This window comes from Protopterus annectens, chromosome 4.part0 (assembly GCF_019279795.1).
Source record: "Protopterus annectens isolate FY-2018-M chromosome 4.part0, PAN1.0, whole genome shotgun sequence".
In the NCBI taxonomy this organism is placed as follows: Eukaryota; Metazoa; Chordata; order Ceratodontiformes; family Protopteridae; genus Protopterus; species Protopterus annectens.
In genome coordinates, this window is record NC_056733.1 from 1,852,728,384 (window position 1) to 1,852,753,108 (window position 24,725).

General features: G+C 38.5%; 1 protein-coding gene across 1 annotated transcript in view; it reads left to right on the forward strand.

The window, feature by feature from the left end:
• ATP10B (ATPase phospholipid transporting 10B (putative)) overlaps positions 1-24,725 on the forward strand; it is a 2,370,254-nt gene that overhangs the window by 985,378 nt on the left and 1,360,151 nt on the right. Inside the window, exon 3 of the mRNA XM_044069530.1 lies at positions 11,259-11,338. The gene's annotated coding sequence lies outside the window, so the exon portion shown is untranslated. The remainder of the gene's footprint in view (positions 1-11,258; positions 11,339-24,725) is intronic.

Here is a 24,725-nt window from a genome sequence, read left to right on the forward strand (position 1 = left end):
ATCATGTTATATATATATAGTTAGGGTGTGTGTGGGGAGCACAGCCCCCCACATTGGGGAAGTGGGGGAGCCCTCTACCTAGTCTGGTTTTATGTGGTCCAGTTTACAATGCAGTATGCTGAAATATGGTATTATGGGTTTCAGTCTTATGGGTTTCAGTCAAGTGACTTTTCAGTCTTTTAAAAATTCACTCTTATGGTCTCAGTCAAATGAGGTTTATATCATATGATAGGGATCCATAATATATATCTGTATATATATATATATATATATATATATATATATATATATATATATACATATATATATATATATATATATATATATATATATTGTATATATATATAGATAGATATATATGTGTATGTATATATATATATATATATATATATATATATATGTATATCTACACAGACGCACACACACACACACACACACACACACACACACACACACACACACACACACACACACACATATGTATATATGTGTGTGTGTGTGTGTTTGTGTATGTGTATAAACTCTGAGGTTGCATAAACCTAGAAAAAAGAGACACCATAGGGGAAAATGTAAAGTTAACTTTTCCCCGTTTCTCCAAGACTAGCAAACTGCAAACAAGGTCATAATCTGTGACCTCTTTAGTGACAGTGTATACAGATGTTAACATTCCAAAGCAGATGATCTTTCTGTTTTGATATTACCAAACACCATAAGGCAGGACACAACAAAATGTAAGTTTCCAACATTGATCCACTGACATATTCTTCATGACTGGAAAGGATTCATGCTTGGAAAATGATGGCTGGTGTGATGGGGTAGCATGAAATGTTTGTGCTGGGTTCAGTACACAGTGGTGGAAATCTTACTATAGTAGTGTGCGTGTGTGTGTGTGTGTGTGTGTGTGTGTGTGTGTGTGTGTGTTGATATGGTTTACGATAGGGGTTAAACTAATATACTGCTTGTGCTACAAACATCATGCAGATGGCTATAGCTTAATACTGTGTGTGCTTGGGCATAGCTTCTTTGGGACAATCGTGTCTGTGTGTGTGTGTGTGTGTGTGTGTTGATATGGTTTACGTTAGGGGTTAAACTAATATACTGCTTGTGCTACAAACATCATGTAGATGGCTATAGCTTAATACTGTGTGTGCTTGGGCATAGCTTCTTTGGGACAATCGTGTGTGTGTGTGTGTGTGTGTGTGTGTGTGTGTGTGTGTGTGTGTGTGTGTGTGTGCGTGCGTGTGTGTGCTCTCTACCTGAGCTGCTGTGAGTTTTCCATTATCTAGTTATTGCAGCCGGTTAGGTTGCACATCAAAGGCTTCCCATATGGCCCTTGGGCTAAATTATAATGCATTCATAGTGTACTATGCAGCATGGATTTTGGCAGATCAAAAACATGTAAGGCAAAATGCAGGGATATACATTAAACCATCACAAGAAATATTTCCTATGTAATGTAATATAGTGCATTGCAGTACCTGCATATAATATTACAATCTTTTTAGAATTTTTTAGAATATTTAGTGATGCAAATTTGAATCTAAGGAAATACTAAATAAGTATGTAATGATCTGTAACCTGTAAACAAAAACATGAATGTTTGTGTTTTTAGCTTTATGTTCATAAAGTATATAGTTTTGGGCAAGAATTTATCAAATGAATCTGAGCATCAAGCAATGTTTGCATTCTAGTCATTTATCAAAACAATATACTTCTGCATATTTAAATTGCTGGAATAATTATGTTTGCCAAAATGTATTAAAGCTAATTTGCTTTGCTATAATACAAATGTAATGAAATATTAAGTTTAATTATTTGAAAAACAATTATAGATTTACTTATAGTATCCACGTATTCCTTCCATGTAAGTCTGTATATTTTTGAAATTATACGGTTTTGAAAATTAAAATATTACTATTTTTCTTCCCTCACCATCATGTTCACCAGGAAGCTTAATTGATGCATCTATTCCTCCAAATCCCTTGGAAACAATAACATGCACATCAGCGAGTGGGTGGGTGGGGGAGCTTCCTTTGGAGGAGATTAGCCTTGCAATACCTTCCTTTTTATTATGCAGTCTGGGCTCTAGACCTTAGTGTCCCAACAGCTCAAGCCCTCTCTTCTGCAGCTGGTGACATTATTTAGTGAGGGCTTGCTGTGTTTTTTGTCAACTTTGTGTGTGTTCTACACATATTCATTAAAAAACAGCTATGCATATATGTCTTAGAAGAGCTTAGTGCCTGTCCCCTGTCTATGCACTACATTCTGTGTGACATCCCCAATCTGGGACAGTAATTGAGGAGTCTAAATCCTCACCACTGGCACTGAAGAGGGATCTTCACTTGGAATAAAAATTGATACACTTAGTATTTCCAGATGCAGCTCTCTGCATGAAGCACAATTTCCATTAAGAGCACACAGGGAACACAGTCAGCCTGGGGTTTGGATTTCTTCATATCTGTCTCCCTCCAGAGCCCCAGTAAGGCTCCCCAATAGCACAGCTATAGGGTTAACTCCTCAGCTGAGTGTCAAAGCCAAGTCTTCCAGCATTCTCTCTGTGAAACCAAAGGTTAAAACATCCTATAAAGGACCAACCAGAATGAAAAGTTTAAATATTTTTAATAATAAAAGTACATGAAAATACAAAATACCCATTTACAGAGTTTTGATCACAGGAAATATTAAAAATAACACAGCTGGAAAGATTTCACTCAGTTACAGAAAAAAATACTTAACTATTCTCACTATAATTTCCTAACTGATCTAGAGATACCCATTTCTCAGAGACTTTGCATATCTAGCTTCATTCAAAAGTGTGAGATAACATCTTTATGGCCTAGGCCCAGTAATTTAATTTCTTAACTACTTTCCAAAGTTAGCTGGGGCTGAACTTAACCTCTTCTCTTCTAGTATCCTCTGTTAGTATGTATGTATGTATATATACATATATATATATATATATATATATATATATATATATATATATATATATATATATATATATGTATATATGGGTCTACTTTGATTCACTGAAAACTCATTTCACTGAAACACATTTCAATGAATATAAATGCTATTGGGCAAATAAAAACGTATATGCTCTTTTCCCCACTGTAGAGTGCTCCTGGAGTTAGTATATATAGTTAGGGGGGAACAGCCCCCCACATTAAGGGGTGTGGGGGCATAGACCACCTCCTACTTAGCTTTTATATTTATGAATCTCATTTCACTGAAAGCTAGCAATATAAAACCAAAAGTAGGTGGGAGGCTACACCCCCCCACACCAACACCCCCACTAACTGTATATACTAACTCCAAGATTGCACTACAGTGGGGAAAAGGGCATATACATTTTATCTGCCCAACAGTACTTACATTCAGTGAAATGAGTTTTCAATGATTTGAACTTTCAGTGATTTGGTGTGAGAGTTTTGAAATTCAGTGAAATTAGTTTTCAGTGAATCAAAGTAGACCTATATATATATATATATATATATATATATATATATATATATATATATATATATATATATATGTGTGTGTGTGTGTGTGTGTGTGTGTGTGTGTGTGTGTGTGTGTGTGTGTGTGTGTCAGGACTCACTGTTGGTATATTTTTAACATAAGCAGCTTTACTAATCCATTTTCAACACAAGCATCTGTGCAAACCAGTTTGATATTCAAATAATATATAACTGTTTATTAAATTTTAGCTAGCTGTACTGCCATATGTTACACATCCACTGCCCTACATTTCCTGGCATAGCTGGCAATATCTCACATCATCACACTAATGCGCATCTCTTTCCAGTAGGCAATGGCAGTACAGTGAGTAGGACTTCCATCAACACCTCCATGATATGCAAGCCAGCACTGGTCACTGCCTCCCTCCCTCTTTCACTGGTTTCTTCTGTGCCATGGTCACTAGTCCAACCTTGGACAATTGAGATTAAGTGAATGTTTATCTGCCTCCACTCCACAGCTGGCAAAAACATTCCTAAATGTATGAACAGTTGTTTTTACAGGGACATCATTCCTAATGTTTCTTTTGAAAATATCATGTTTGTTTGTAACATATTCTGTAATTTGAGGGATTTGTCATTTAACCCTGCTCACATTTTATATAATAGTTATCTATCTTAAGGCATTTTCCTTTCTAATCTTGATTCATATGCCATTGACATCTTTTTTTTTTTTTTGGTTTCCTTCATTGGAAATCTGATTTTGTTTTTTTTTTTTCTTTATTGGAAATCTCACTTGTATTTTTGTATGTATGAATTAACATGATTGGTGCTCTAATTTTGTATTTTCAAATGTATTTGCATGAAACAAGTAAAGGTTAAGAAAATTGCTACACTTGTAGAAAAAGCATCAGTCAGTAAGTGCATGACTAAAAATTAATTCTGGAATGGAATACCAGTCCAATTCAAGAAAAACATTTGAATGAGGCCATACCCCCCCCCCCACACACACACACACAAACTCACATAGTAAAGCATACATTTTATTGTTTGAGACAGATAGAAAATAATCAATTTGTTGATTCATCTAGTATCAAAATTAATTATTTGTCTTTTCTACAATTTTAAATCAGTAAAGATTAGCACCCACCCAACTCCCTCCACACGACAACCAACTACCTAAATAACAATCCCCTTAAATTCCACCTCAAACCTGTACCCACCAATCTTATAAAAAAACTTCTATCCAAACTAAGGCCATGCGCTAATGCCCCAGACAACATACCCTCCTCCTTCCTCAAATGTGCAGCCGAAGGAATTGCTCTCCCAATCAGCATTCTGATTAACAGATCCTTAACTGAATCATATGTGCCCAAACTCTGGTGTTCAGCCTACATTCTTCCTCTCCACAAAGGAGGCAAAAACACCTCTATTTCTAACTTCCGCCCCATTGCCCTACTCTCACCAATTTCTAAAATTCTAGAAAAAATTGTCCACCACCAGCTTTGGCCTTTCTAACACCCACCCAGCATGGCTTCCGCCCCAGCCATAGTGCCATAACCGCCCTACTATCTTTCCTAGACACTATCAATCAAGCCTGGGACTCTGGACTCATCATATCCACTATACTACTAGATCTTTCTAAAGCCTTCGACACCATCTCCCATACTCACCTTCTCCATCATCTCACCAACCTTAATCTCTCCCCTAATACTCTTTCCTGGTTCTCCAGCTACCTATCCAACAGGTCTCAAGCTGTCAAATGGAAGAACTCCTCCTCTTCCTTCTTGCCTACACCTACTGGCATTCCTCAAGGGTCCATCCTCAGACCCATGCTCTTCAACATCTTTATAAATGACCTTCGCCATCATCCCTGACACTACAGTCATCCAATACGCTGATGACTCTACCTTGGTTTGTGCACCCAACATTTCTGAACTACTGACCAAAACCCAAATAGCTTTTTCCACTACTGAGAACTGGATGCACCAAAATCACCTTTCCCTCAACTCCAGTAAATCTAAAATTCTAATATTCCTCCCCTCCAAGGTTTCCTCCTTTGACAAAAACACTTTCAATGTCATTAGCCAATCCTCCACTACTATAGAAATAGCCTCCTCTGCAAAACTCATTGGCATTACCATAGATGAACACCTCAAATTGATCTTCACATACAACAAAACATAAAGAAAACTCACCAAAACTAGATATGCTATATAGAAACAATCAATTTCTCTCCAACCCTCTAGGCTTACCCTGGCAATCTCCTACCTCCTACCTTCTCTTCTATATGGTGCCTCACTATTAACCAATATGTCCGCTTCCAACACCTCTAAACTTGAAGCTTGTTATAATAAAATATCCAAATTTGCCACTAAATGCAAAACTTCAACTCACCACTGCCTCTGAATTGGTTAGAACTACCTAACCACCTAGACTATCTACAACTAACCAACGCTCACAAATTAATATTCTCCCCTGATAAATGCCCAGCCTTAAAAAACATTCTTCCCCCTTACACCCCAAATAGATCTCTGAGGTCTGAACACCAAAACCTAATCGCCATTCACAAACCAAAATGTCCCGCTGGCCAGCTTCTACTCTCCTTCTCTCTAGGTAAAAAATGGAACTCCCTCCCTCCCTCACTTAGGACAATACCCAACATTGAATCCTTCAAAACACAACTCTTCCAATATCTCTCTTCCAAATGGAAATGCTCCTGCTTTCACTCTACATAACTCCCCCCACTAAACTCTCCATACTACTGCTTTACTATACTATCTAGCTTAATCTTAGCTTAATCTAATTTCTCCTATACTCTCAAGCTTCATCTAATTTCTCCAAGAACCTGAACTATCAGACTTAAATAAACTCCATATTTGTAAATATTGTAAAAATCAGAAAAAAAAAAAAAAAGATTTAGTTTCTGTTATATGCTGTCTCACAATGAGTATTACCGTTTTCCACTTGAATGTATGTAATTCCACTGAATGTATGAACCATACTACTGTATCTCATCTCCAAAATTATGTAACCTTTCTCATTGTTTTGTAACCCTTATCATACTACTATTGTACATGGAGCTTTTCTCCCTGGCCTCCACTGAAATGGGCACTTCTTGGCCCAGTGGACTTCCCCCTAGAGATTTAGACTTCTGGCATTGAGCAGCATTTCAGCCCTTAGTTTTCTTTTTCCTTTTTGTGTTCTAGGGTGGTAGGTTTAGAATTTGAGCCTTGCCTCAAAAGGCACTATGGGGGTAGCAAGAGCCCTTTGCCAATATCCGAATCCCAGGGGTGACAGGTGCAAGCCATCCCTCATGGTTGAGAAAGCAGCGTATGCATTTTGTCCAGCATGTCATCCCAGGCAAGACAGACTACTGGATCCCTTTGAATGACACCAGTGTTTAAGCCAATTGTTAAAGCTGATCATCTTATCTCTGTATTGTGGCATCATTCTTGGTGAAGGTAGGATACACCAACACCCCCACTAACTGTATATACTAACTCCAAGATTGCACTACAGTGGGGAAAAGGGCATATACATTTTATCTGCCCAACATGTATATATACATATATGTATGTATGTATATATACATATATATATATATATATATATATATATATATATATATGGGTCTACTTTGATTCACTGAAAACTCATTTCACTGAAACACATTTCAATGAATATAAATGCTATTGGGCAAATAAAAACGTATATGCTCTTTTCCCCACTGTAGAGTGCTCCTGGAGTTAGTATATATAGTTAGGGGGGAACAGCCCCCCACATTAAGGGGTGTGGGGGCATAGACCACCTCCTACTTAGCTTTTATATTTATGAATCTCATTTCACTGAAAGCTAGCAATATAAAACCAAAAGTAGGTGGGAGGCTACACCCCCCCACACCAACACCCCCACTAACTGTATATACTAACTCCAAGATTGCACTACAGTGGGGAAAAGGGCATATACATTTTATCTGCCCAACAGTACTTACATTCAGTGAAATGAGTTTTCAATGATTTGAACTTTCAGTGATTTGGTGTGAGAGTTTTGAAATTCAGTGAAATTAGTTTTCAGTGAATCAAAGTAGACCTATATATATATATATATATATATATATATATATATATATATATATATATATATATATATATGTGTGTGTGTGTGTGTGTGTGTGTGTGTGTGTGTGTGTGTGTGTGTGTGTGTGTGTGTCAGGACTCACTGTTGGTATATTTTTAACATAAGCAGCTTTACTAATCCATTTTCAACACAAGCATCTGTGCAAACCAGTTTGATATTCAAATAATATATAACTGTTTATTAAATTTTAGCTAGCTGTACTGCCATATGTTACACATCCACTGCCCTACATTTCCTGGCATAGCTGGCAATATCTCACATCATCACACTGTGCGCACCTGTTTCCAGTAGGCAATGGCAGTACAGTGAGTAGGACTTCCATCAACACCTCCATGATATGCAAGCCAGCACTGGTCACTGCCTCCCTCCCTCTTTCACTGGTTTCTTCTGTGCCATGGTCACTAGTCCAACCTTGGACAATTGAGATTAAGTGAATGTTTATCTGCCTCCACTCCACAGCTGGCAAAAACATTCCTAAATGTCTGAACAGTTGTTTTTACAGGGACATCATTCCTAATGTTTCTTTTGAAAATATCATGTTTGTTTGTAACATATTCTGTAATTTGAGGGATTTGTCATTTAACCCTGCTCACATTTTATATAATAGTTATCTATCTTAAGGCATTTTCCTTTCTAATCTTGATTCATATGCCATTGACATCTTTTTTTTTTTTGGTTTCCTTCATTGGAAATCTGATTTTGTTTTTTTTTTTTCTTTATTGGAAATCTCACTTGTATTTTTGTATGTATGAATTAACATGATTGGTGCTCTAATTTTGTATTTTCAAATGTATTTGCATGAAACAAGTAAAGGTTAAGAAAATTGCTACACTTGTAGAAAAAGCATCAGTCAGTAAGTGCATGACTAAAAATTAATTCTGGAATGGAATACCAGTCCAATTCAAGAAAAACATTTGAATGAGGCCATACCCCCCCCACACACACACACAAACTCACATAGTAAAGCATACATTTTATTGTTTGAGACAGATAGAAAATAATCAATTTGTTGATTCATCTAGTATCAAAATTAATTATTTGTCTTTTCTACAATTTTAAATCAGTAAAGATTAGCACCCACCCAACTCCCTCCACACGACAACCAACTACCTAAATAACAATCCCCTTAAATTCCACCTCAAACCTGTACCCACCAATCTTATAAAAAAACTTCTATCCAAACTAAGGCCATGCGCTAATGCCCCAGACAACATACACTCCTCCTTCCTCAAATGTGCAGCCGAGGGAATTGCTGTCCCAATCAGTATTCTGATTAACAGATCCTTAACTGAATCATATGTGCCCAAACTCTGGTGTTCAGCCTACATTCTTCCTCTCCACAAAGGAGGCAAAAACACCTCTATTTCTAACTTCCGCCCCATTGCCCTACTCTCACCAATTTCTAAAATTCTAGAAAAATTTGTCCACCACCAGCTTTGGCCTTTCTAACACCCACCCAGCATGGCTTCCGCCCCAGCCATAGTGCCATAACCGCCCTACTATCTTTCCTAGACACTATCAATCAAGCCTGGGACTCTGGACTCATCATATCCACTATACTACTAGATCTTTCTAAAGCCTTCGACACCATCTCCCATACTCACCTTCTCCATCATCTCACCAACCTTAATCTCTCCCCTAATACTCTTTCCTGGTTCTCCAGCTACCTATCCAACAGGTCTCAAGCTGTCAAATGGAAGAACTCCTCCTCTTCCTTCTTGCCTACACCTACTGGCATTCCTCAAGGGTCCATCCTCAGACCCATGCTCTTCAACATCTTTATAAATGACCTTCACGCCATCATCCCTGACACTACAGTCATCCAATACGCTGATGACTCTACCTTGGTTTGTGCCGCCCCCAACATTTCTGAACTACTGACCAAAACCCAAATAGCTTTTTCCACTACTGAGAACTGGATGCACCAAAATCACCTTTCCCTCAACTCCAGTAAATCTAAAATTCTAATATTCCTCCCCTCCAAGGTTTCCTCCTTTGACAAAAACACTTTCAATGTCATTAGCCAATCCTCCACTACTATAGAAATAGCCTCCTCTGCAAAACTCATTGGCATTACCATAGATGAACACCTCAAATTCGATCTTCACATACAACAAAACATAAAGAAAACTCACCAAAAACTAGATATGCTATATAGAAACAATCAATTTCTCTCCAACCCCTCTAGGCTTACCCTGGCAATCTCCTACCTCCTACCTTCTCTTCTATATGGTGCCTCACTATTAACCAATCTGTCCGCTTCCAACACCTCTAAACTTGAAGCTTGTTATAATAAAATATCCAAATTTGCCACTAAATGCAAAACTTCAACTCACCACTGCCTCTGAATTGGTTAGAACTACCTAACCACCTAGACTATCTACAACTAACCAACGCTCACAAATTAATATTCTCCCCTGATAAATGCCCAGCCTTAAAAAACATTCTTCCCCCTTACACCCCAAATAGATCTCTGAGGTCTGAACACCAAAACCTAATCGCCATTCACAAACCAAAATGTCCCGCTGGCCAGCTTCTACTCTCCTTTTCTCTAGGTAAAAAATGGAACTCCCTCCCTCCCTCACTTAGGACAATACCTAACATTGAATCCTTCAAAAACCAACTCTTCCAATATCTCTCTTCCAAATGGAAATGCTCCTGCTTTCACTCTACATAACTCCCCCCACTAAACTCTCCATACTACTGCTTTACTATACTATCTAGCTTAATCTTAGCTTAATCTAATTTCTCCTATACTCTCAAGCTTCATCTAATTTCTCCAAGAACCTGAACTATCAGACTTAAATAAACTCCATATTTGTAAATATTGTAAAAATCAGAAAAAAAAAAAAAAAGATTTAGTTTTTGTTATATACTGTCTCACAATGAATATTACCGTTTTTCACTTGAATGTATGTAATTCCACTGAATGTATGAACCATACTACTGTATCTCATCTCCAAAATTATGTAACCTTTCTCATTGTTTTGTAACCCTTATCATACTACTATTGTACATGGAGCTTTTCTCCCTGGGCCTCCACTGAAAATGGGCACTTCTTGGCCCAGTGGACTTCCCCGGTAATCAAACTGAAATAAATAAATAAATAAATAAATTATTTTCTGGTTACAAGTTAATGCAGGTTTGCAGATTTGTTTCCTTTCTCCCTTTCTGATATAAAAGAATTTGTGAAAGCTCATTTGGAAGGAAAGGCGTACTATATGGTCTTATAATAACCAATACCATTACTTGGGCCAGGTCAACAATGGAATCCCCAAATATCTGAGTTTGCTTTATAAGCCTGTACATGGATGAGAGGACAGAAATACGGACCTGCACATTTTAACAGTAAACACAACACTACCTTGCACATTCTGCAGAAGGTTGAAGTAAGAATAGGACAACAGTAAACCAGCATTCTTACTGCAGAATAGCCAAGAGGCTTATCCTTCTTCACAATGAATTCACTATGAAGACCTGCATTGCAGTTATTATCTTCCTTATAGGCTTGCATCAGTGTTTTGATCACTTGTAACTCAGAGCTGCATATTTAAATTCTTATCTATATTCTTTATCTGTTAATTGTGGCATCATAGCATGCAGTCACATGCTACAACAATGATTCCTAATATTTTTTTCTTGTTTGGATGAACTTTTCAGATAAGGTAAATATATACTGAAAGCAATTTTGGCAGAAGCAGACAAGGAGATCTCATCACTGAACTGGGCACCTAACTCAAGTAAGTTCATTGCTTCCCTCTTAAAAATGTAAAACTGATTTTTTTCTGTGTAATATTTATAGCAATTTTAGGAAACAATGAAGCAATCTCCCTAAAGTAAAGTTACAGATTTTCAGAAGTTTTCTATTATAAAGTTAACAAATGCTGCATCATCTTTACAAGAAAGTCACGGCACATTGACGTCTCAAGCAGAATTCTACCACTTACACAACTACCTTGAGATTTTTTATCATTTACTTGTTTTGCACAGTGAATATCATTTCTTATGCCAAATCTATTTTCACAGAAATGCTTCATTTATTCATAATATCAGTTTTATTAAACCTCTATAAAACAGTAATTAATCAGTGCAAGACTCGATGCATTTGTTGTGACTGGTGCATAGTTATAAACATTTCACATTATATACACTTTTCATTCTCAAGGAATGTAATAAAAGAAATTATAAGAAAACATCACAGAGGTTGCATATTATGAAGTTCTAATGCTCCAGGGAATGCTCAAAACAGTCTCGCTGCAGTTCATAAAAGACAATTCTCTATATGTTGATCCGGCCTTGTTACAGACTACCAAATGTGCCTAGGTCTGTAGACATAGGCAAATGAACACATGAACCTGAATATCAAGTGACATGAGTCACAGTTAGTTATACTGAATGATAATGATATCACATAAAATGGCAGCACAGTACAAATACAAGTGTCTTGCAGCAGATGCAATGCCTCCATATCAGGACAGGAAGGTTCAATATCACTTCCTTTGTCAGTGTAAAGATACCTAAAGTGCAAGCTAAATCTTAAAATGCAGCTGTTGCAGCTTTGTCCCACAGAGGGATGAAAACAGACACAGCTAAACAGAAATGGTTCTGAGCCATCTGTTACAAGGCATATATCTATCAATATCTATATCTATCTATGTATGTGTATGTATACGTGTGTGTGTGTGTGTGTTTATATATATATATATATATATATATAAAATACATTTGTATTTGTATATATATATATATATATATATATATATATATATATATATAAATATATGTAAAGGAAAACACAAAGATCAATGCAAGTAAGGTTCAAGTAAGGCACCCTTTATTTCTTGCAGCAAAGAGACAAAGCATGTAGGTACAAGGTTTGTCTGATTTTCCATGGTTCAGCATGCTATTCTTATACAGTTCTCTGCATGTACACAAGAAAATATTGTTAGTTTAACTGCTGACATGGTCAGAAAAGAAGACATTGTTAGATTTACTGCTGACATGGTCAGAAAATTGCTGTCTTGCAAACCATGTTTGAAAAAAACAACCTGGCCTTGGGCTAATTTCAGCACTCCTTTGTTTCTTACATTTCTTCAGCTGTTCAGTTCTTGATATGATACATTTGCCCAGGGTCAAGATGCAACCCTGGCCTCAATACACATTCTGCTGACCATGGTAGACTTTCAAGCGTCAATTGTTCTCTTATCAAGGTTTTCTGCAGCTGCACATATTTCACACAGAATAAGCAGAATAAACGTATTAATTTCTTTTTAACCCTAAATGCATCTAAGCTTGCACATTGCAGTTATACATTTTCTTAACATTTCCCCCCTTTTAATACTTTATTCTAACTTCAAAACAAGCATAAACAGTTTTTCTTCTCATAACCATTTCCTACTTAGGATTTGCAGTTAGAGAGTCATTCAGTTTAAGCCTGTGAAAGCATTTTTTCAGTTTTAAGTAATTCCTCGAATTCAGCATCTTGGTATAAAGTTTCTGAAACTGAAACGTCTACTATATTCTTAACTAGTCCTTTCATACAGAGGATGCAGCAGCATCCACACACCATCAGTAAGGCTATTCCTACACAGATGGCAATCAGAATGTTCATCAGGATGCTGCCCCAACCCCCAAACCACTTCTGGAAAAAGTCCGTCAATGGGTTTGGTCCTGGTTTGGTCATGGCCATCACCTGCTGAATTACTTCAAGATGGTTGTCTATCTCGTGTTTGTTGTCAGGAATGTATGAACAGCACTCCTCCTGGATTAAAGCACACATACCTTCTTTCACCGCTAGTTTGAAGTCAAGAGCCATGCGATTTTGAAGTACCACTGTTCTCATGGCAGTCAGTTCATCAGTTACCAATTCTAGGGCAGAAAAGGTTGCATTACTCATTATTTCAAGAAGTTTAGATAGATTTCTCAGCTCTCAGATCGATTTTGTTGCTCCATATGCTGGTAATATGACTGCCCATGATATGACGTCATCACCCAGATCCATGTGCGATAGTCCTTTTTTATTTCCAGGGCCTAAGTCATGATGGTATTTCCAAGGTGCATTGATTTGTCCCACTGGATTAGCAGGCTTCTTAATTTCTCGGACATTCCGAATTTTCCTCTTGAGGTAAAACTGCCGTGTGTCATATGGCCTGAACAAGGTACCACAAAAAACAGCTACCGGACCAGTTTTCAGGTAGCCATTTATATGCTTTTCTTCTGCATATAAAGTAACAATCTTCTACTTTAGTGGTAGCTTTACTATAAACATACACTTGTCCTGCGTGAAACATTTTTCTGTCAATTATGGACAGTTGTTTGTAGAGAACAGAATCATGTTTTACTTCCTCAATTGTTTTATGCATCAATTCAAAAAACAAATCATAGTTTGTATTGCAATAAAATCTGGTGTTATCAGGTTTAGTGTAGCATCTATAAGGAACTGTTACATTGCAATGGCTCCATCCTACTCTGACTGTATCATTCTTATGAAAACACACAATTCCCTTTTGATGAATAGACAATTGTAATACTAATTTATCTTCTGATGTAACATTCGATGTGTCATGAATTAGGTTTTCCCAGGTCTTATTAGCCCCTAGGGGAACTGAAGTTAGCAGTACTCCCCCATATGCTGTTGGTAAAGCTGTGCAGATCCAGCAATTCGAAACATTGAAGGTGTCAGCATACACATATTTGATTGCCTGGTAAGTATTGACGTTCGGGTGCCACTCACGCTTACTAAATTCTACTTGCGTAACAGAGAAGAGAAATGGCCATAACAAAAAGATTATTGTTACCATGATGATCAGTAGGATGGTCATGCAATATTTCTGTGGAAATGATTGTTCCGTATTGTCTCTGTCTTCTCCAGTTCTTCCAAAAAGATGTTTTCTTGATTCAGTCATTTTATGCGGACACGTGATCTTACTCTCTGCCCTACAGGACCTTAGCACTGATGATTGCTTCACTGGGTTTGAGACGGATCATTTCCTATTGATCTGACCCCCCCCCCCTTGTAGCCAGACTTTTGTGCTTAGGGTCCCAATGGAGAGGTAAGGTCTTTGTCCAATTCGAAGTTTCTCATCAACTTGCAGTGCATCAGGTGCATCCATGAAGCCCGCTCTGCTATCTTGACTGCAGTAGGTGTTGAAAGAAGCACCTGGTAGGGACCTTCCCACTTTGGTGATGCCCAGTTCTTTCACTTCACGATTTTAATCCACACCCAGTCTCCTGGCGTCACTGTCACTTCCGATGTTTCGGCTTGCTTTTGACCTGAAACAGAATTAAACTGCAACAGATGTTTAGAACTCAACAACTTTTTCATATATTCAGCTAGTGTAAAATCAGCTTCCTGGTCTGATGACATGAGATGTTTCCACTGGGGTGTGTACTAAGTCCTTCCATACAGTTTTTCAAAAGGAGTCAGTCCTTTTGCTGTAGGGACAGTTCTCATGCTCAACAATGCCAAAGGTAAACAGTACAGCCAGGTTTTTCCTGTTTCAGCTATCAATTTCCTTAGTTTGCTTTTCAGTATGCCATTATGCCTTTCAACCAGCTCTGCAGACTGTGGATGATATGCACAATGATTTTTAAGAGAAATACCAAAAAACTTACTCAGCTGCTGTATGGTTTGATTTGCAAAGTGCGTACCGTTGTCACTATAGATTCTTTCCGGAATAATGAACCTAGGAATAATGTCCTTAACAAGTACCTTTGTTACTGTAGCTGCATCCGGATTTTTAGTTGGAAAAGCTTCCACCCACCTGGAGAATATATCTATAATGACAAGGAAGTACTTCTTGTTTTCACATTTGTTTAGTTCTATGAAATCCATGCAGATAGTGTGAAATGGATATGGTGGTGTGGGAAAACTCTCTTGCTTAGGCTTTATCACCCTCTGTGCATGGTGTTTGTTACAGATTTGACACATTAAACAAAATTTTTTAGAATAGATTGTAAATCCATATGTTGTGAACACCTAGTTCACCAGCTGTACCATCCCCCTTGTTGAGACATGGCACTGCCCATGGCTCAACAATGCCGCATAGCGGAACAAGTTAGAGGGTAGTATTGGTTTTCCCACCTTAGAGATGTACAGCCTCTTCTCGAGGATTGCTCCTCGTCTTATCCATCACTGTTTTTCTGCTTGCGTAGTGAGTGTCTGCATTGTTTTTAACATATCTAAATTCAAGGTTTCAGAGGGTCATAATTCCTTATCTAGAAGGAATACCTCTGTAGCTGCCTGTTTTGCAGCTGCATCAGCTCTCGCATTACCTTTTGAAATGATGTCCTGTTGTTTAGTATGAGCTGTACATTTGCAAATAGCTACCCTTCGAGGCAATTGAATGGATTCTAAGAGATCTAAAATAAGCTGTGCATTATTTATAGGTTTGCCAGTAGATGTTATCATTCCTCGGTTTTTCCACTGTTGTGCAAACACATGTACAGTGGAAAAAGCGTATTGGCTATCAGTGAAGAGGTTTACACACTTATTCTTTGCTAAGTTACATGCTCGTGTCAGAGCAATCAATTCTGCTGCCTGTGCAGATAAATGATGCGGTGAAGATTTTGCTTCTATAACTTCAGTATCAGAGACTATTGCATATCCTACTAGGTTCTGTCCTGCAGGGCCCCTTTTGCATGAGCCATCCATGTAGTATGTCACCTCAGCATTATCCAAGAGGACATCCATGAGGTCTTTCCTAGGTAATGTCTTCTGCTCGATTATTTGCAGGCAGCGATGTGGTGTGCTGTCTGCAGGAGTTGGGAGCAGGGTAGAAGGGTTTAAGGTCGTACATTGTTCAATTGTCATATGAGGTTGGCTCAACAATATGGTCATGCAGGAGATATGCCTAGCAGGAGAGAGATATGCTACTTTTTCTTGTAATAAAATAATCGCGACTGCATGAGGTACCCTTAGAGTGAGTGGGTGAAACAAGACTACTGAAGCCGAAGCCTGCACTGCCATTGCTGCCGCGACTACTGTCTGCACACAGTGTGGCAAAGATCGTGCCACTGGGTCTAATTGTGATGAATAGTAAACTATGGGAAGTTGCTTATCCCCATGTTGCTGTGTTAGTACTGATGTCATATAATCCTGCTTGCAATCTACAGTCTGGAAAAAACGCTTATGGTAATTAGGCAAACCCAGAACTAGAGAGGAGGCTATTAACTGGTTCAGCTTACAGAAAGCAGATTCTGCCTCCGTTGTCCACTGTAACAAGTCCTGCGCTGCCATAGGTGTCTTGTAAATAAGGTCAGTTAAAGGTGCAGATTCCAAAGCATAGTTTGGAATCCAGCTCCGACAAAAATTAGTCGTTCCCAAGAAGGACATCATTTCCTTCTTGGTGGTGGGCTTTGGTGCCTGCAAAATTGCCACCTTCCTGTCCTCATCTAAAGTTCTACCTCCCTTGGATATTACATATCCCAAGTACTTTACCTGTTTTTTTCCAAAGTTACAGTTTGTTCTTATTCACTTTGTGTCCTTCAGTAGCTAGAAATCGTAAAAGTGCTACTGTGTCTTCCCTGCAATCCTGCAGGGTGGGGGCTGTTAATAGAATGTCATCAACATAAAGTAAGACCTGACTACCCCTTGGTGGGTTAAATCCTGCCAGGTTACTTGACATTTCTTGTGAAAATATAGTAGGGCTCTCACAATATCCCTGTGGTAATCGGGTATATGTGTATCTTTTTCCCTGAAACGTGAATGCAAACCAATACTGGCTATCTGGGTGTATTGGTATTGAAAATAATGCATTACTAATGTCTACCACAGAGGAATATTCTTGTTGAGGTTTTAAGTCATTCAACAAGGTGTGTGGATCTGGCACCGTAGGTGCCCTTGGTATTACTGCGTCATTTACAGCTTGCAAATCCTGAACCATACACTATTCTCCATTAGCTTATTTAACTGGAAATAAAGGTGTATTACACGGAGAATTAGGGGATTCTAGTAGCACCCCTCCCTTAAGTAATGCTGCTTTAATAGGTTTTATTCCTGCCTCTTCATCCTTTCTTAAGGGATACTGTCTTTTTTGTGGTCTAAACGCTGATTTTGGTATAATACTAACTGGACCTGCTGTACGGATAAGTCCTACATCTGATTTTCCTGCTGACCAGAGGGTCCCTGGTATATCTCGTAAGGCATTTTCTTCTTCTGTCAGTAGGAGTATCCATCAGCTGTTTCCACGAGACTGCAGATGTACAGCTGGGTTAGCTTGAGTCACCCAGTTCAATTTTTGCACTTGTATTCCCTGTCCTGACAACTGCAGTTCTGTTTGTTTTTCCCATTTTGTAACTCTCACCCCTAGGTCTGCCCACCGTATGTTTTTATTCTTAGTTAAGCTTACATGTGGTAGTCGATTGGATTTATAAAGTGTCAAAAACTCCTCGGGCAGCGAACAGCTGGCTACACTATTCCCTTCTGCTTCCCAGTATGTTTCTTAGTACCAATCTGTTTGTACGATGCTTAAATAATTCTTTTTCATACTCATTATCAGGCCCTGATGTGTTAAAAAATACAGGGTGCAATGCAGCAGGTTCTGTTTATCAATGTCCTGGGAGGAAAATTTACTGACGGCTACGTTCATCACTTCTTTGGTCACAGTCCCTGGACCAGTCGTAACCAGGTCCTGACTGTACCAATAAAACGTTTCACTCCCTGATTGAACCATAAAGGTGTCAGTTCGTTGCTGCGCTTCCATGCCCTGCATAGTTGGAACCACCGCTATGCCAAACAACTGCATAAGATCCCTGCCCAAGAGATTTACTGGTCATTTCGCAGAAACTACAATCTTACTTATTTGTGTTAATCCTGAAACAGGATCTATTATGGTGATATTGCGGGAGAGGGACTCCCGGTATAGCTGCCCATTCGCTGCTTTGACCAATATGTAATCAGATAACTCTGAATTGTCTGGTAATTTGGAGGGGTGTATCAGGGTCTGTGATGCCCCTGAATCACACAAAAATTTAACTTCACTGCCTTCCACTAAAGGTGTAACTTCCGGTTTTGTATCTGCTAAATAGAGCTCCAGGCTCAATAAAGCTAAATCTAGTACTTCATCTTCTTCTGCACCGTCATTGATTTCCTGTACTTCCTCTATTACCCTTTTCACATCCTCGTTTGTCCTTTCTCTACAGGTCTCTTCTTTTGATTCCTGATTATCATATAGTCAGTTCTCACCTTCTTTTTCTTCCATTGTTGCTTTCTTATTTTTCCTGCAATCCCTTGCCAAATATCCCTTTTTACCACATTTAAAACATTCTCCCCTTTTCTTGCATCCTTCAAAGTCTTCTGATCGCTGATCAGACTGCTTACCTCCCTGTGTGTTTTTCCTGCCCTTTTTCCCGTGGTGCACTACATAAACTTCTGCTCCATCTTCTACGGAAAATACCTGAACCTTCTTCTTCTTTTTGCTATTAAAATGCCTTTCAGCATGTCTAGCATATTCGAGTAGTGAATGTAATCTACTAGTTCGATGGTTAACCATGTGTTTTGTAATGAAACTGCTTATAGGTGTACTACTGCCTTTTAGAAATGCATTCTTCAGCTGCTGTTCATATGTGGAATCTTGTTTTTGATCTTCAGGAACCTGCATTCCACAGTGGTTGTTAAAACATTTTAGCAGTCTAGCAAAGTATTGGTCAACTGATTCACCCTCCTGCTGGACACATTGATTAATGCAAGTCCTGTCTGCCCTAGGTTTCCATTTCTCAGAAATGCGGTCTGTAAGTCCCTTCACTCTAGTGTCTAATTCTGCGCTGCTGTGTGGAAGAGGTTTTTGTGCAGCATCACAAGGATTCCAGTTGCCACAAATCATGTACCAATCTGGTCCTACAATCTGTCAAACTACTTTTTCTATTTCTTCCCCATTTCAGTTATAACTTAGCCTCATTCCTTGTAAATCTTCTGAAAATTTTCTGAAATTAAGTTTCGGATGGGGAATCCCTTCTGTAGCTTTCCGGATATCTTCCGGAGTCCAGGGTCGATACACTAAGATAATTGGAGTCTGATCTTCCTGTCCTGCCTGAGGGTTTGGCACTTCCATAAGTGGGCATATTTCTTCTTCTACAGGTTGTGTATCCTTAACTACCTGCCATAATTTGGAGCCTTCTTCTTGATTATTTCCCTTCGTTCGGAACCTAGTTTCAATGGGATCTCTAACTTTAGCTAGTTTCAGTTTTATAAAGTCTCTTTCTCTAGTGAGCGTAGGATATAACGGGGGTGGGTTAGTCTGTCCACTTGCTCCATATTCTGGCAGCGAAGGGGGAGGCGCCAATGCCACTACCGAGTTATTGTCTTCCTTATCTAAAAACATTGTTTTTGAGTTTTTGTTCTTTTGGTCTCTGCGGTTTGCTTCCTCCAGCCACCTGTGTGCCTGGGGAATTCCTAACTGTCGTTGTTTTTTAACTTGACCCTTAGAATCAGTTTTGAGTTGTTTGATAAGTTTGATAAGTGAGGATTTTTCTAATTCATACTTAATAACCCATTTTGAAAAGTATTTAATATTGTCTGCGTGCTGTGACTGCATATATTTTGCATCTTCCGTTAACGGTGGATTTCCGGGTGTCTTTGTACAATAATTACCCATTTTTTCCCTATTTTGTTTGCTACGTAGACTGTTCAGAAAAATATTACCTGATGCCTTCAGATTTTTACGTATAGCATGGATTTTGTTAAAGTCTCTTCAGAATGACTGTCTAAAGTCTACTGATCTGTTTCACCTGATCTATGACAAGATTATACCTTTTCTATCCCTGACTGTAAGAAAACACAGTCTGACAGAAACAATGCACATCCAGTCCCTGATCTTGAAACAGAAAAATTAGATTCACCTTACCTGAGCCCACATGATTGATCGCTGATTCGCGGAAAACCCGTCCTTCAGTCGCAGATCAGAAAGTGGCTGGCCTCTTTTGACGACAATTCAGTCGGAGGACTTTTCACATAAGAAGAACCGATTTGGTTTCTTCTCCATACAGTTTCAGCCACCTGGCCATCTGATCTGAGGTGAAGTGAGGGTTTCCGGCTCGTGGGACCAATCTGTAAAGGAAAACACAAAGATCAATGCACGTAAGGCACCCTTTATTACTTGCAGCAAGGAGACAAAGCATGTAGGTACAAGGTTTGTCTGATTTCCATGGTTCAGCATGCTATTCTTATACAGTTCTCTGCATGTACACAAGAAAATATTGTTAGTTTAACTGCTGACATGGTCAAAAAAGAAGACATTGTTAGATTTACTGCTGACATGGTCAGAAAATTGCTGTCTTGCAAAACATGTTTGAGGAAAAACAACCTGGCCTTGGACTAATTTTAGCCCTCCTTTGTTTCTTACATTTCTTCAGCTGTTCAATTCTTGATATGATACATTTGCCCAGGGTCAAAATACAACCCTGGCCTCAATACACATTCTGCTGACCATGGTAGACTCTCAAGCGTCAATTGTTCTCTTATCAAGGTTTTCTGCAGCTGCACATATTTCACACAGAATAAGCAGAATAAACATATTCATTTCTTTTTAACCCTAAATGCATCTAAGCTTGCACATTGCAGTTATACATTTTCTTAACAGTATATAAGCTCCTAAGGCAGTGGTGTTTCCATGTTCATAAAGGATGCGCACACCTCCAGACTGGTAGCACAACATAATGCATCTGAGATACTTCAGGTGCAGCTAACATTAGATAAGACAGCGATTTAGGCCATAGCCTGCTATAGGTCCCCAACCATGTCCCAAGACTCACACTCAATGTTCCTAAGCACCCTGGAGAATATTATTTATTTTATTTTACATTTGTTTACCGGGATAGTCCAACTGGGCATGTATCCATTTACAGCAGAGGCCGCGGAGAAAAGCTCCACATTCAGTACAGAAAAACAAATAGTTGTACAATATGATAACAATATGATCATCTATACAGAAGCAAAAAATTGACAACAGATAAAAATACAACGTTTGATACAAAAAACAAAATTAGACACTAGATAAAAAATACAACTTTCGATACAGAAACAGAAAATGATACTAGATAAGCATTATAACTAACTATAGAGACAAACAGAGACTACTTAGCAATTAATTAGTGTAGGTTTAGCATGAGCTATTTAACTATTAGAAACTTGAGTAGAAAATAAAATTCCTGATACTATAGAAAAAAATTACAGTGGGAATAACTGGATATGAAGCTATCTGGGGTGGTAGAAAAAGTGATGATTAGGTAATGCATGGACATAGCCAAGAATTCATTGTGTAATTTAAGTGAGTTTTTGAACAGCATAATAGTGGAGGCAGAAGATAAAGCAGGGGGAAGGTTATTCCAGGATTTAGCTACGTTATGGGAGACTAGTGCTTTACCTGCTGTGTTTTTAGCCTTAGAGATACAAAGGGGTGATTTGTCAGTGGAGCGAAGGGGACGATTTGATTTGTAGGGTGTGAGTAGGTGACTTAGAGCTGGGGTTCTATCAGGATGTCTCACAATATTGTAGGCAATGATTAGTTGATGGTAATTGAGTAGTTGGGGAAATTCTAGCCATTGTAGTTCCTTCAGAGCCTGACAGTGATGGGTTCTGAAGGTGCAGTTATTAGCGAACTTGGCAATTTTGTTGTAACATGTCACAAGTCTAGCAAGATCATGTTTTCTAATATATGTAAGGATTGGTGCCGCATACATTAGAGTGGACAATAGATGGGTTTGGGCTAGAGAGATTCTCACTTTTTTTGAGAGAAAGTTTTTATGTCTGTATGGTGTTCCCATTTTTTATGGACTTTTTTGATGGTTTGTGAAATGTGGACATCAAACTGTAGGTTTTTGTCAATTTCTATACCCAGGAGTTTGGTGTGTTCAGAAGGGGTGAAGATAGTACCATTTATGGAAATGATTGAAAAAGATAGAGAGATAGGAATAGATTTGTTGGGGGGTGAAGCAAACCAATTTAGTCTTTTGGGGATTTAGGATAAGTTGGATCTGAGTAATCCAACTTTCCACTAAACTAAAGGACTCCTGAGTGAGTTGTTGTAAAGTGGTAAGTGAGGGTGCAGAGCAGGTAAGATTCGAATCATCTGCATACTCTATGAGTGTAGCAGGATGGGCGGAGGTATGAAGATTGTTAGTAAAACTCGAGAAAAGAAGATGATCTAATATAGAGCCTTGTGGTACACCTATGGTTGTTTGGAGTAGAGAGGACAGTAAACCTTGCCATTAGACAGACTGCTACCTATCTGACAGATAATTTTAAACCAAGCAATAGTTGGAGGGGCAAAGGCTATAGAGGCAAGGTTGTCTAGCAGTAGGGAGTGTGAGACCATGTCAAATGCTTTCGAGAGGTCTATAAATATAGCAGATACAAAGTTGTTGTTGTTTCTGTGTTGGTTTACCAGGTTAGTAAAAGAGAGAAGAGCAGTTGTTGTGCTATGGTGTTTCCGAAAGCCATGTTGTGTGGAGGAGATAAGATTGTGTGAGTTTAGGAAATCCATTACTTGAGAGTATATACATTTTTGGAGTAGTTTAGATAGAGGGGATAGAATCACAATTGGATGATAATTAGAAAAATCATAGGAATGAACACCTTTGTGAAGTGGAATAATATGTGAAACTTTCCACAGTTGAGAGATGTAGGCTTCCTGTATGGAGCGATTGATAAGGGTGGATTCAGGGTAAGAAATGGACTCAGAAGCTACTTTGAGGAAGTTAGCAGGACGATTGCCTGCAGCAAGGGTGGTAGGCTTCAGTTTTAGGAGGAGTGTTTTAATAGTAGAGGTAAGAACAGATGAGAGAGTAAAGGAGGGGATGTTATCAGGGTATTTTGTAGAGATATCTAAAAGTTTGTTTTTGGATAGTTGGGAGAATAAAGTCAGGATAGATTCTGTAAAGTGTTGATTAAATTGGGAGGCTATGTCTTTAGTATTGTTGATGGAGGTGGGAGTTGGAGTGGTGGTTTTACCTGGTTTTAACAATGAGTTGATAGTATGCCAAAACTTCTGAGGGCCTTTTGAGTGACTATTTTGGGCAGCAATGAAATAATTCTGTTTATCCAATTTGGTTTGTGTCTTGGCCTGATTTCTGAGTTGTTGGTAGTTTTGTTTGGACAGACTAGTGTTTTCTCTTTTCCACATTTTCCAAGCTTTGTCTCTAGACTTCAGTAGGGCTCTTGTGTCCCTACATAGGCATGGTGCGTAGTTTGTCTTAACTCTAACTTTCCTAATGGGTGCGACTAAATTTAGGACAGTAATGAAAGTGCTATTAAAGTATTCAATGGCCTGGTCTAACCTTAGGGTTTTAAGTGGATCCCAGTTACATTGCTTTAGAATGGAGTTAAGATCCTGTATATTTAGTTTACAGTCATCTCTGACTTGTCTAAAAGCTATGGACTTAGCTAAGTCGGTGCATTTACGAAGGAGGACTGTGGGAAGATGGTCACTTAGAGTATCTGGTAGGCATCCTGTCTGGTAGTTTTGTTTAGGGCAAATGACTAGTGTCCAGTCTAGTATAGATTGTTTCTTTTTTTTTTATCTTTTCTAGTAGGTTGTTAGATGAATTGGGAAAAAACAAAGAGATTGATATGCTTAGTGGGGTTGTTAGAGATACATGCTAACCAGCAAGTATTTAGGTCACCTAGTAGGATGGTTTCCTGTGAAAGATTATCTGTAGTCCAGTGTAGATTTTCTTCAATGGTGAGGGAATTATTTCCTGGGGGAATGTAACAGCAGAGTATATTGACTTTTTTGGTGTTATTTATATATAGGACTGAGCCTAAGATTTCGGCATTTTGAAATTTAGGTAAAGGGGTTTGTAGGGGTTTTATGTTGAGTGTACCTTTAAAGAAGATAGCAATTCCACCTCCCTTCTTGCTTACTCTATCCTGTCTTAATATATTATAGCCTGGTGGAAGGATTTCCTCATCTTGGGTGTTTGGTTTTAGCCAGGTCTCAGTAATGGTTAGTATGTCTGGGGTGTAGTGGGCTATAAATGCATGTAGGTCAGGAAGTTTGTTAGATATACTCCTAGTATTGATATTAAGTATTGATAGGTCAGAGGTTTGTTTGGTTGATAGTAGAGTGTTAAGTGGTCCTGGGTTTGGGTGTATGTCTCCTGAAGTGAGTAGTTTCTTTGTGATAAACAGTA